General features: G+C 35.9%; 1 non-coding gene across 1 annotated transcript; it reads right to left on the bottom strand.

The window, feature by feature from the left end:
• Positions 1-350: 350 nt before the first annotated feature.
• On the bottom strand, positions 351-457 carry LOC123248151. Its single transcript, XR_006506241.1, has one exon. It is a non-coding gene; the product is annotated as a U6 spliceosomal RNA (small nuclear RNA).
• Positions 458-12,873: the final 12,416 nt, after the last annotated feature.

Consider the following 12,873-nt stretch of genomic DNA (forward strand, 5'->3'; position numbering starts at 1 on the left):
ATAAATGAGATGAATCAGTAGTTGATAAGATGTATACCATTTGGCAAGATAGGGGGTTTGTAATTGTACTGTGGCTATCGCGGTTCAAGGGTCTGATCTATCATTTGGCATTTTAAACAAATTATTTTTTTTAAGTGTAATGCTAAAATATTTATATTAGTAAGTCACTATACTCTCATGCCTTTGCCTTTTTAAAATTTAATAATATATAATTTTCCTCCCCAGTTACATGTAAAAGCAATTTTTAACTTTTTTTTTTTTTTTTTTAGTTTTGAGTTCCAAATTCTCTCCCCTTCTCTTCTTTCCCCTTCCTGAGATGGTAAGCAATCTAATATAGATTTCATATGTGCAATCATCTAAAAGATTTTAAAATATGGAACACTGTCCTCACACAGGGACCATGCAAATCTTCTCTATATTGTTCCAATTTTAGTGTTTGTGCTGCCAAAGTAAGCACATGCTTTTGGTTTTTTGCTTGGTATAGTAAAACCAAAATACAGGTGAAAAAACTCTAGATTTCAAATGAAAAAGACCCAGTTTGTGTCTTGATTCTGACATTTAATAGTACTTTGGTTTTAAACAAGTCACTTTCCCTTTCTGGCTCCTTATTTTCCTATCTTTACAATGGGCTCCATAATATCATAGATTAAGAGCTGAGAAAGACCTTAGAAATCATCAAGTCTAATCCCATCTATTTTCAGAAGAGGAAACCAAAACTGAGAGGATTCAATGATTTGCCCATGGTAACAGCTCCATCCCCAAAATAAAATTCTTCCTTTGACTCATATAAACAGATGTTGAATTCCTGCACTACTACCGGTCCTCCCAGATTAAAGTGTAATTGGGAAGTATTTAACAAAATAAATGAAAATACTTTAGAACATAGTTAATATTGATATGTAGGTTTCTGAGTTAATACTTGTCCAGCAGGTATCCTTATGTAGAGTTAAGTGGTACCCCTGGCTTTTCTATTTGAGTTTGACACTATTAAAATAAGCAAATATAAATGTACATATTGGTCAGTTGAAAATATATATTTCATGCATTTCTAGTCCATTGCTTCTCTGTTAAGAAGGAGGCACACTTTATACTCTTCTAAAGTTATGATTACTCACTTCATTGATCTGATATTAATGTTTATTGTAGTTGTATAAATTGTTATCTTGGTTTTGTTCATTCTGTTCTATATCAGTTTATACAAGTCTCCCCTAGTATTTTTGAATATCTCATTTGGCATTGCTTACCTAATATTCTATTTCATTTCTATGCCATAATTTGTTTAGTCATTTCCCAGAGTTTAATGATCTTAAAACTAATATTTCCAATATTAATTTGTCCATGGTCTACTTTGGGATTTGAAACATGCTGGTCAAGGAAATCTGACATATTCCCAGAGATAAGGAAGAATTAGGGAACATTTTGAACAAAATGGAGTTAACCACAACATCTGAGCTGAAAACCTCACAAAGCATCTCAATGACTCTAATTTTCCAGAGCAGAAAGTTGAAGCCAGAGAAGTTGTGACACCACAGTACCACAATATTTCTGAATGCCCTGTTTTGGGTGAATAATATTGGGAGATACATAATTATTTTGCTAATATTAACATCACCCCTCTTCACATGGGTTCTTCTTGGGAACACTTTTAGAGAATTGCCTGACAAAGAAATAATGCCATCAAATTATAATGAAGTATCCGCTAGAGATATAACTTTATCTGCTAATAAGCATGTATCTGCAAGTTATTGAACTTGCATTAAGATAGGCCAGATATACTAATAGTTTTTTTCAATTTTTAATTTTAAAATATTCTTTAGCCATTAACTTTAGTCAGTATTTCAAGACAAACATGATAAATTTTTGAGTGTCATTTCTTATCTAAAACTTAAATTTTGTTTTGATGTGTATTTTTAGAGGCAATTTAATAACTTAAATACTCTAGTTCTATTTTGTGAGTTACTTTCCTGGAAAGATTTTCCCAGAAGACCAATATGCATTTATGTTGATTCTTGTTTTAATTTTAGAAGTTGTATTTTTAAAAATATTTTTATTTTAAATATCTTTAATTTTAGAGATCATATTTTCTAACTGTTCCCAACCTCTAGGGCCATGTTGGTGAACCTATGGCATGTGTCCTGGAGCGTGCCAGAGGAAACTGCCACTTTCCCTCTCTCCCCTTATGTTTGAGAACATTTCATGCCTGAAGACATTTCGCCCCTCTGCCCAGCAGCTCAATGAGAGTATTTCCTACCTCCCCTGTCTGGGGTAAGGGAGAGGGACTCACATGTAGTGTAAGGGTTGCAGTTTGGACACTTGGTCTCTAAGGTGTCTAAAAGGTTTGCCATCACGCTCTAGGGGATGTCCCTGATGTGCAGATTACTCTATAGCCTATGGTCAGTATCAACTAATAAATCACAGTAGAATAAAATTAGTTTGAAAAGACCTTGCTAAAAGACTTATTATTAAGACATTTAAAGATGAAAATAGAAGGACTAGAGAATAAACGTAGGAAAGATCTAAGATTTTTGTGACAAACTTTACCATAATGAGAAGTACTTGAATATATGAATATTTAGAGATATACATGATGGTGTGTATAAATAATATACATATATTTGATACATAAGAGGGCTTTTACATGAAGCAGGAAGGTAGGAGTGGAGCTGGGTTATGGGCAAATTACTTAACCTCTTGGTTTTGGTTTCTTCATCTGTAAATTGAAGGGATTAGATGATCTCTAAGATCTTTTCCAGTTCTCAATCTATAATAAGCATATGTATATTAAGTGTATATGTTATATATATAACATACATACATATACTAATTCCATTATCTCCATGAGATTTTACAATCACTTTATATTTTATTTTATTTTTTTTAAACATTTATTAATATTCGTTTTTAACATGGTTACATGATTCATGCTCCTACTTTTCCCCTTCACCCCCCGCACTCCCCCCACCCATGGCTGACGCACATTTCCACTGGTTTTAACATGTGTCCTTGATCAAGACCTATTTCCAAATTGTTACTTGTATTGGTGTGGTAGTTTCGAGTCTACATCCCCAATTATGTCCGCTTCAACCCATGCATTCAAGCAGTTGTTTTTCTTATGTTTCCTCTCCTGCAGTACTTCCTCTGAATGTGGGTAACGTTCTTTGCCATAAATCCCTCAGAATTGTCCTGGATCATTGCATTGCTGCTGGTACAGAGGTCCATTACATTCTATTTTACCACAGTGTATCAGTCTCTGTGTACAGTGTTCTTCTGGCTCTGGCTCCTTTCACTCTGCATCAATTCCTGGAGGTCTTTCCAGTTCACCTGGAATTCCTCCAGATTATTATTCCTTTGAGCACAATAGTATTCCATCACCAGCATATACCACAGTTTGTTCAGCCATTCCCCAACTGAAGGGCATACCCTCATTTTCCAGTTCTTTGCCACCACAAAAAGCACAACTATAAATATTTTCATACAAGTCTGTTTATTTATGATCTCTTTGGGGTACAAACCCAACAATGGTATGGCTGGATCAGAGGGCAGACATTTTTAATCATTTTATATTTTAAACTAGGTTTGCCTTTGGTTTCCCCATATCTTTTGTGCAGTAAGTCAAGTGTTTGCTGACTGGTGCTTCTTAGCTCTTTGGAGCACCTTGTAAAGGCAATTGATTTATACCTTTTATATTTTGTGAAAGTATAAACTGTCTGACCTTTCACTCACTACTCATTTTTTTAATGATCAACAACTTATTTTAATAGGTAAGGATTGAGTTATTTCAAATGAATTTTTTTCTCCTTTTGTCTGTTCTTCCAGCTTTGTACTTCATCTTTTCTCTGAAAAGTCAGTAATCTATCCATTCAGTTCATTCAAATTTGACATCTACATGCGAGTCACTTCCTGACTGACAGAAACTTCATTTTTTTGTAATGTTGATCAGTGTTCACCGTGTTCAGTGCCTACCAATCCTTTTCTGAAACTGAATTCTGAAAATGAATCTACATTTATGATGTAGAAATTTAAAGCTTTTGTGTAGTCCACAAGGCTTTGCCTGCTCTATTTCTGACTCATTTTTCTCACTATATCTTGTGCTGCCATCCCCTTGGCACTGAAGTCATTAAGCACTGCTGATTAATTTAGAGCAGTGATTCCCAAAGTGGGCGCCACCACCCCCTGGTGGGTGCTGCAGCGAAGCAGTGATGGCCACAGGTGCATTTGGGGGCGGAGAATAACTAAGGGGGCGGTGATAGTATGTGACGGGGGGCGCGAAGTAATATTTTTTCTGGAAAGGGGGCAGTAGGCCAAAAAACGTTTGGGAACCACTGATTTTGAGGATATTATCAAGTTCCTTATAGAATTTATCTACCTCTTCTTCCTTTGCAACAGATGCAAGTGAATAAGCTACATTTATCTTAAGTTCGTCTTTTTTTCATATGCTTCAATATGAGATGATCAAATGTCTATGAAATTACATCTTACATTATAATATGAAATTATTTAAAATTATTACATTCATAACCTTATGGTTCTCCTGGTTCTGTTTATTTTACTCTAAATCACTTCATAAAAGACTTCCCATATTTCTCTGAATTCCTTATATTTGTTGCCTTTTGATTTGACATGTGATTTCATCAATGTAGGGAGCTCCTGATGAAGAAATTCCTTTACCAATGTAGAACAGTACCTGAAGAGACTGTCAAAGATGGTAGAACATGAAGAAACAATACAGCTTTCTCAAAGCCACTACTACAGAGATTGAGGAGTGACAACAACAATAGCATTTATATAGCACTTTAAGTTTTCAAAGTCCTTTACAATTACCCTATTTTGTCCTCACAGCAGTAATACCATTATTATCCCCATTTTATAGATGGGGAAACTGAGTTAAATAGAGGTTAAGTGATTTGCCTAGAGTCACATAGCCAGTAAGTGTCTGAAGTTACATTTAAACTCGGGTCTCCCTGATCCCACATTTTATTCACTTACACACTATAACAATAAAAATGCCAGTCATAAAAGTTTGATAGAGAGGAGATAAAGTCTATGTGGTGAGTCTCTCTTCTAGCACTCCCCTGGGGCCAAACATACACTGGGAGACTTTAAGGGGGTGTCACCCTGAAACTGGGTGACCTGGATGGTCCTGCCACCCCACAGGAGCTGGGGGCGAGGCTTCCCTATAAGAGGAGACATGGTCTCCCAATCAGTTAAATTCACAGCGGATGGTCCAGCTCCAAGATGGAGGCAGCCAGACCAAGCTGTGGTTCCCCTCTCCCTCATTGTCAGGCACACTGGAACGCTATCTGACTGTTGAATGGCTTTTTATTATTTGCAAATCAGGGATTGGATAAAGGGGTGTAGGGCAGAGGATTTTGGGGTGCCCTCTTCATTATTACTATGGGGCCTATCACGTGGGTGGGATCCCTACTGGTTCCCACACCTGAGCTTCTCCCCTCGCCCTTCTCCTTCTGTTTCTATTTCTATCCTTTTCTATAATTGTAAGGTTTGACTGAAAAAGGGTCTCTCAGCAAGGTTGGGTAATGGGAGAAGGAGACTAAGAGATTACTCCCAAAATGGAGTCCAAAAACTTAGTTGTCTCAATGGATGAGATGCGATGGAAAGGTTGTGACCAGGGAATTAGGGTTTCAATTTCCAAAAGATTCCCAGGAAGCCCTCAGGACTGGATCGGAGCTGGGATGTCCACCTCCTCTCTCCTCCCAGTCCTCCGCCCGAAGACCTCTCCCTCTTCCCCTTGGAGAAATTCCCAGAATCCTCTCTTGTCTCAACTGTTAGCAACTGCCTTCTCTGACTCCTTTTGTCTCATCCCCCTTGCACAAATCCCATCCTTACAACACTTAGCTTTCTAAAAGAGCACCAAATGGAATAGTGGTTGGGGAATCTGAGGAGAAACCATAATAAGTCATTTTTCCAGGTCAGCTCAGGGAATCAGAAAACTAAAGACCAGGGGAGGGAATCCAGCCACAAAGGCTTCTAGTATGCAGGAAGCCAGGAACCTTGGCCATATACCAGATCAGAAATCAGGAACAGGTAAACAGTCACTTATATTGCTTTGACTCTAGGGAAGGGTCTTGAAATCTTCCAGCACAGATTGGGGTTCAGGCCTGAGGGCTATAACTGTGTACTGAGACAGAGAATGCAAATCGGGGTTGAGTTTAGAGCTCTAACACTTGACCCTAGAACAGATCATAGAATTAGCCATTAAACTAAGGCTCTGGCCTGTGGCTGAGCATGCAGGTTAAGATGACTGGACCAGGGCAAGCTTACAGTTCTTTTGCTCCGTACACACAAAGCCTTCCAGCTATCTGGCCTTTAAAGTTTAGGGCAAGCAGCTATTTAGTAGAGCTTCTACCAGGGGCAATTTTGTAACCCAGAACTAAACTAGAGCTAACATGTACAAGGTTCTGAGTAGGACAGTAATCAAAGTTTGATAAGACTCCTTAGGATATGCTGGAAGTTTATGTCTTCCTAATCTAAGGTTCCCCTGAATTGCTTAAAGAACATACCACCAGATACCTAGAGAAAACAGCATCAAGACCTCAGATAATATAGTCTGTGACCAAACAGAATCCCCACATTTCTTCTAGAAGTACACAGAGATTGACCCTAACGTGAAGTCTCGATTCAAAAAGGCACAACGACAACAAAAAGATATCTATAATGAAGAGCTAGTGCAGATACAATGATACCTTCCATCACAAACCCAGAAAAAGAGAAAAAAAACTCTACTACATCAATAAGCAAAGACCCAAACAAAAACATTTCTTGGAAGAAATGAAGAGTTAATGAATTATAGTCAAATGAAAGCTCTAAAGGAAAGAAATGGAAAAGAAATGAGAATGGCAGAGTAAAGATTTGGATGGAGAATAAACAGCTCCATATATAAAGTGCAAAACCTAATCCAAGAGAGTCCCCTCAAAACTAGAATGGGTTAAACAGAAGCTAATGACTATATAAGATAACAAGAAATATTAAAGTGAAATAAAATAAAACAATAAAAAATATAAGATACTTTATATCAAAAAGAACTGACATTGAAGTAGGTCAAGAAACAAAAATTTAATAATCATTATACTACTTGAAAACCACAATAAAAAAAAAAGATTTGTTTCTATAAATCATGAACAAAAAACTGCTCAGATTTATTAGAACCAAAGGGCAAAATGAAATAGCAGGAATCTACACATTATCTCTTAAAAGAAATTCCAAAATAAATCCCAGGAATAGCCAATATAAAGAGCTTACAAATCAATGAAAAATACTGCAAACAACCTGAAAGAAAAAAAAGTTAAAAGAGCAAGGAACCAGTCAGTATTACATAGGATTTGGCAGCTACTCAAGGAAAAGAGAGACTATGATATTCCAAGGGACAAAAAAAATATAAGCTTACAACCAAGAATAACTTACCCATAAAAAAGTAAGTATAATCTTACAGAGGAAGAAAAAATGGGCCTTTCATGAAATAGGGGGCTTTAGAAAATTCTGATGTGAAGACCAAGACTGAATAGAAGCTTTGAAATACAAACATAATATTTAAGAGAAATATAAAGTGATAAATATATTTGAGTAATTGTTAAAGACTGTTGATGAGTGTTTGTATTTAATAGAGGAAGAAGAAATGTGTCCCCTCAGAAGCCCAATATCATGAGGATCATAGAGGGAGTTAAATAAGTTGGGTGAACTTTTATACAATTTATAGTCTTAGAGAGTTGCCTGAAGTGACTTGCCCAGAGTTATAACCAGTATGTGTCAGATGCCAGCCTTGAACCTAGGAACCCAAGTATAAAGAATTAAACAATTCCTACTTATGAGAAGCTTGTGTATGTGTGTGAATGTTTATATATATATATATATATATATATATATATATATGTATATACACATATATATCCATTTATAGGAAAATAAAGACAAAAAATATCAGCTTCACCATTTCATTCCCATATCCCTCTCCCTATCTCTTCTCTCTCCATATCCCTTATTCTTTCTATATCTCATCCTTCTCTCTCCATCTCTCTTTTTTTTCCTGACTATCTCCTTCTCCAATTTTCCCTTCCCTACCCCTCTAAGATGGCCAGAAAAAGAAGGAGGTCTTGATTGTTGATTGATGATCCACTGTTATCCACTTTTCAGTACTAATTATAATATTTTTAGAGTTATTAAGGATTTTGTTCTCATCATATGGAAATTTTTTGTGAATTTACACTGAATTAGAATTTCCCCTGGCAGTTCATATGTTGATAAATCTCAACTGGAGATTTATAAATCTATACTGGATTTAGATGTCCCCTGTAAGCTCAAGTGTCATATTCTCTGCATGTAATCCTATTAGATAATCTGTATTTTAATGATAAATTATAATCACAATAGATTCAACAGTAAGGAATAATTCCAATTATTACATGGTTAAATAACTGTGCATGAGCATCAAAAATCAATAATTATAGTATGCTTACAATTAATAATAGAATTCCTTGCAGATATCTGCCAAGGGAGGTTTCTGCATGCCTTCAGTGTCTTGGAATATTTATTCAGGAGTTTCTGAGGCTGTGGCTTTGAAGCTATAGAGTAATGGTAGCCATCCTCATTATTGCCACATATGGAATGAGATAATATGAAATGTGTAAAAATTATTTTTTTATCCTTTTTTAATTTAATAGGGGTCCTGGAGGTCCTTTTACCATAGAGATGTGTAGAGATTAACCAGCCCAGAGTGATAGGAAATAAAAACCATAGAGTCAGGAAGGAGAAACCATAGAGTCAGGAAGAAGGAACCATAGAGACAGGAAGGAGGAACCATAGAGACAGGAAGAAGGAACCATAGAGACAGGAAGGGAGGTTGAAAAGAAGATAAAAGGCTGTCAGTTGCTGACAATTGGGGATGGCAGTTGTGGGGGAAGTTGGCTGCTGGGTGTGAGTTGGTGATTGGCATTTAGGTGCTGTAATATAAAGGCAACTCTGAGCTTACTGAGAGGGCTTTTTGGCTTTAGGTTTTAGAGGGCTTTTTGGCTTTTGGTTTGGGCTGTTAGATTTTTTTTCTTTCTTGAACTTTTTGGAAGGTGGCAGGTCTTCGTTGATAGACCTGATTGGGGTTGGTTTAAACACCTATTGGGTTGGTTTTGATTGGGCTGAATTGGGTTGGAACTTTGTAGGGTGGTTGTTCGTTATAGGTAGCTATAGGTAGTAATTATAGGTAGTTATAGGATAACTATAGACATTAAGAAATTTTTCTGTAGCTCTATTATATTTCTCTCATTTACTATATTCATTTTACTATAATCTTTTACAATCTCTATTTTAGTTGAACCAAATTGTTAATTGTTAAAAGCTGCTAGAAGTTTTCTTTTCTTTGGCATAAAGGGATAATATTAATTTACAATTCTTATATTCTCATTAAAATTTAATTATTAAGAGTTTTTCTATTATTTTGTCAAAACCCCTATTTTAACTCTTACAGATATGACAAGATCTGACCATTCTGCTAAGAAAAACCTTAGATCTTCTTAGAAAGAAGGTGTCCAGCCTTGGTAGGAAGAGTCATCTTGCTAAAGAAGACCGCAAACCTTCTTGCTAAGAGGGTATCATATCTTCAAAGGGTTTTTTTTCCCTTCAACTTTTTTTTTGCCAAGAAAGACCACTTCACTTGGCAGAACTCCCCTGAACTGAATTTACATAATCTTATTTGGACCTCTTTATATGCTTCTCCATTCAAGCTCACTATTTCAAGCTACTGGGAGTCTATAGACCACAAATTTATGGGGAAAGTGCCTTAAAAATTAATTCTGCTTCACTCAGAAGTTTGTTTCCAGTATTTTTTTCTGTACTGATCTCTTCTTGCTCTAGTATTTTAGGATTCTATGAATACATTGGAAAAGGAAATGGTGAACCACTCCAATATCTTTGCCAATAAAAATTCATATGGGGTCATGAAAAGTCAGACACTATCGAACGACTGAACAACAATAATTATCATATAATCTAATTCTCTGTCTTACAAAGGGAGGAATACCTTCTTTGCCTAAATGTTCCTACAGTTGGATAGACTTCCTCAGAGAGTAACTGTGGGAGATGTAGACCATCCACTTTTGTGTCTCTCTTCCTGGATGGAATTATAGAAGTAAAAGGGCCCTTAGAGAGGATCTAGTGCACCCTCTCCTTATTTTATAGATAAGGAAATAACCAGAAATAAGAAATGTCTAGTAGCCAAAGTATTGTGAATGTGTTGAATGAAAGTCCTTGCCCTCAAGTTATAAGCTTACATACCTGGGAGAATACTGAACTAGGATTTTACTGTTCTGGGCCCAGGTAGTCACATTATTTATAAAAGAGTTGGACTTCATGTACAGCAAAATATTTATATGGTGAGTCATCTAGCACTTAAAGAGAACTACATGGTTATTGTAGGATAAATTTTTTAAAGTCAGGCGTGTGCTTTTAATTATGTATTAGCCATTTGTATTTATAATTTGATGTATCTCTTGCTAGTAAAACAGTGTATTAAACTTGTAATTAGTATTTATAGTGAGCTGTGAGACAAAATAGTCTTCTACTACGAAGAATGTGTTGGCTGAATACAAATGAGGAAGAAGGAAATAACTAATGCCAGGAAATGATGATTGCTTTGTATCTTGGTATTTAATTTAGGAATGTGCTTTTTAATAAGAGTCGGCTGGAAAGACAACTACAATTTTAAGTTTTGTGACTAAAGAGAAATATAAAGTTCTAAGCTTTAAATGGCTCTCCAAGACTGGGGGGACTACTAGGAGGAAGGCTTAAATCACAATAAAACAAAATCCTCTTGTTTAACAAGTCCATTAAAGGCTATCATGTGAAGAAAGCACTGAATTAATATGAAGGTCTGAGTCTGAGTCTGTTATAAAGAATTTTATTTAATTTCTTCATAAAGAGTTTTATTTAATTTATTTAATTTTATTTAAATTCTCAGATATAGAGTTTTTAGAGAATTTAGTATAGGATTAGAATTTTAGACACAGTATAAGAATTAAGAGATATACTATCCTATTTCCTACCTCCTATTTCCTATCCCTACCCTCCTGTGAATAAATAGGTGTCCGTGGACCAAACTGATCTCCGCAACATTTATCAAACTACCACCAATATTAACTACAACAAGACCCAGAATACTGGGCTTCCTGACTTTGGGAAAGGATTGTAACCACCCTGAGTCTTGTTTCCTCATGTATAAGACAAGGGAAATGAAACTTGTACTATCTACCTCATAAAATTTTTTGTGAGGTGAGCAGGACTTCTCTTCCATAATGAACTCAGTGCCTGGTTCATGGTTTTTCTCCTCATTCTACGTGTCGTCCTCATACTAGGGGACTTCAGTTTGTATATCGATGATCTCTCAACTATTTTAACTTCCCAGTTCCTCAATCTACTTGATTCAATGAACTTCTCCAATCTCTCTCACAGAGATGGCTATAGATGTTATCTTGCCATCTCCCAAAGGGGTTCTACTTCCATGTACATGAATTCCAAAATTCCTTTTTATGATTACAGTTTTTTATCTGTCTATAGTTCCCTTTGCCTTATAACTCCTAATCCTATTCTGTCCTCACCCTGACTTCCATTCTCATCAACCTTGGTTCTTTCCCAGGCCACCATCACCCTTGCAGTTGTCACACTCTCCTCCCTTCCCTATATTTTTGTTGTTCAGTCATTTCAGTCAGATCTGACTATGACCCCATTGGGAATTTTCTTGGCTAAGACACTGGAGTGGTTTGCCATTTCCTTCTCCAAGTCATTTTATAGATGAGGAAACGATGTCAAACAGGGATAATTGACTTTCTTAGGGCTAGTCAGTGACTTGATACCAGTTTTGAACTCATGCAGATGAGTCTTCCTGATTATACGCCTGGTGCTCTATCTACTGTGCTTTTTAGCTCTCTATATTTATTCCTTGGTGAATCAGTTCAACTCTAAACCTCCAGGTACACTTTCATCTATGATAAAGAGGTTCCCTTCTTCCTTACATTACCTTGACATTTACCCTTAATCCTATCCCCTCAGTCTTTCTCTAGCAAATTGCCCCTACAATCATCCTGACTTTGAATAATTTTACATCTTTCCTTGTCTGCTAGATGCTTCCATGTTGCCTATATCCTTAAAAAAAAACCTTCATTTGTTCTGATGGTCTACTATCATCTTATATTTCTTCAGTTAAACTTGAGAAAACATTTATTTTAATTGTGTTAATGTATCTTTTCTCAATTACATGTAAAAACAATTCTTAATATTTGGTTTTCTAAAACTTTGGGTTATAAATTCTCTTCCTTCTGTCCCTCCTCCCCTTAAGAAGGAAAGCAATTTGATATAGATTATACATGTGCAGTCGTGCAAAACATATTACAAAAGAAAAAAGACCAAAAAACTCCCCAAAATAATTAAGCGGAAAAAAAAAAAAAAAAGCAGGCTTCAAACAGCATTCAGAGTCCGTCAGTTCTTTCTCTGGAGTTCTTTTCATCATAAGTCCTTCAGAATTGTCTTGGATCATTGTATTGATGAGAATAATTAAGTCATTCATGGTAAATCATTGTATTGTTGTTATTATGTATAATGGAGAAACTATACTGGGTACCTCCACTTTCTCTCTTCTCATTCTCTTCTAAATTTCTGTCATCTATGTTCGGATTTCATCATTCAATTGAAGCTATTGTACTGTTTTCTCCAAAGGCCCTAATATCTTGATTGTTAAATCTAATGTCCCTTTATCAGTCTTCATTGTTTTTGACTCCTTTGAAGTTTTTTTGACCTCTCCTCCAGGATAATCTCTTTTCTATAGGTTAATATGACACTGTTTTCTTTTTCTTGACTCTTAGAACCAGCTTGACCACT

This window comes from Gracilinanus agilis, chromosome 4 (assembly GCF_016433145.1).
Source record: "Gracilinanus agilis isolate LMUSP501 chromosome 4, AgileGrace, whole genome shotgun sequence".
NCBI classification, from domain to species: domain Eukaryota; kingdom Metazoa; phylum Chordata; class Mammalia; order Didelphimorphia; family Didelphidae; genus Gracilinanus; species Gracilinanus agilis.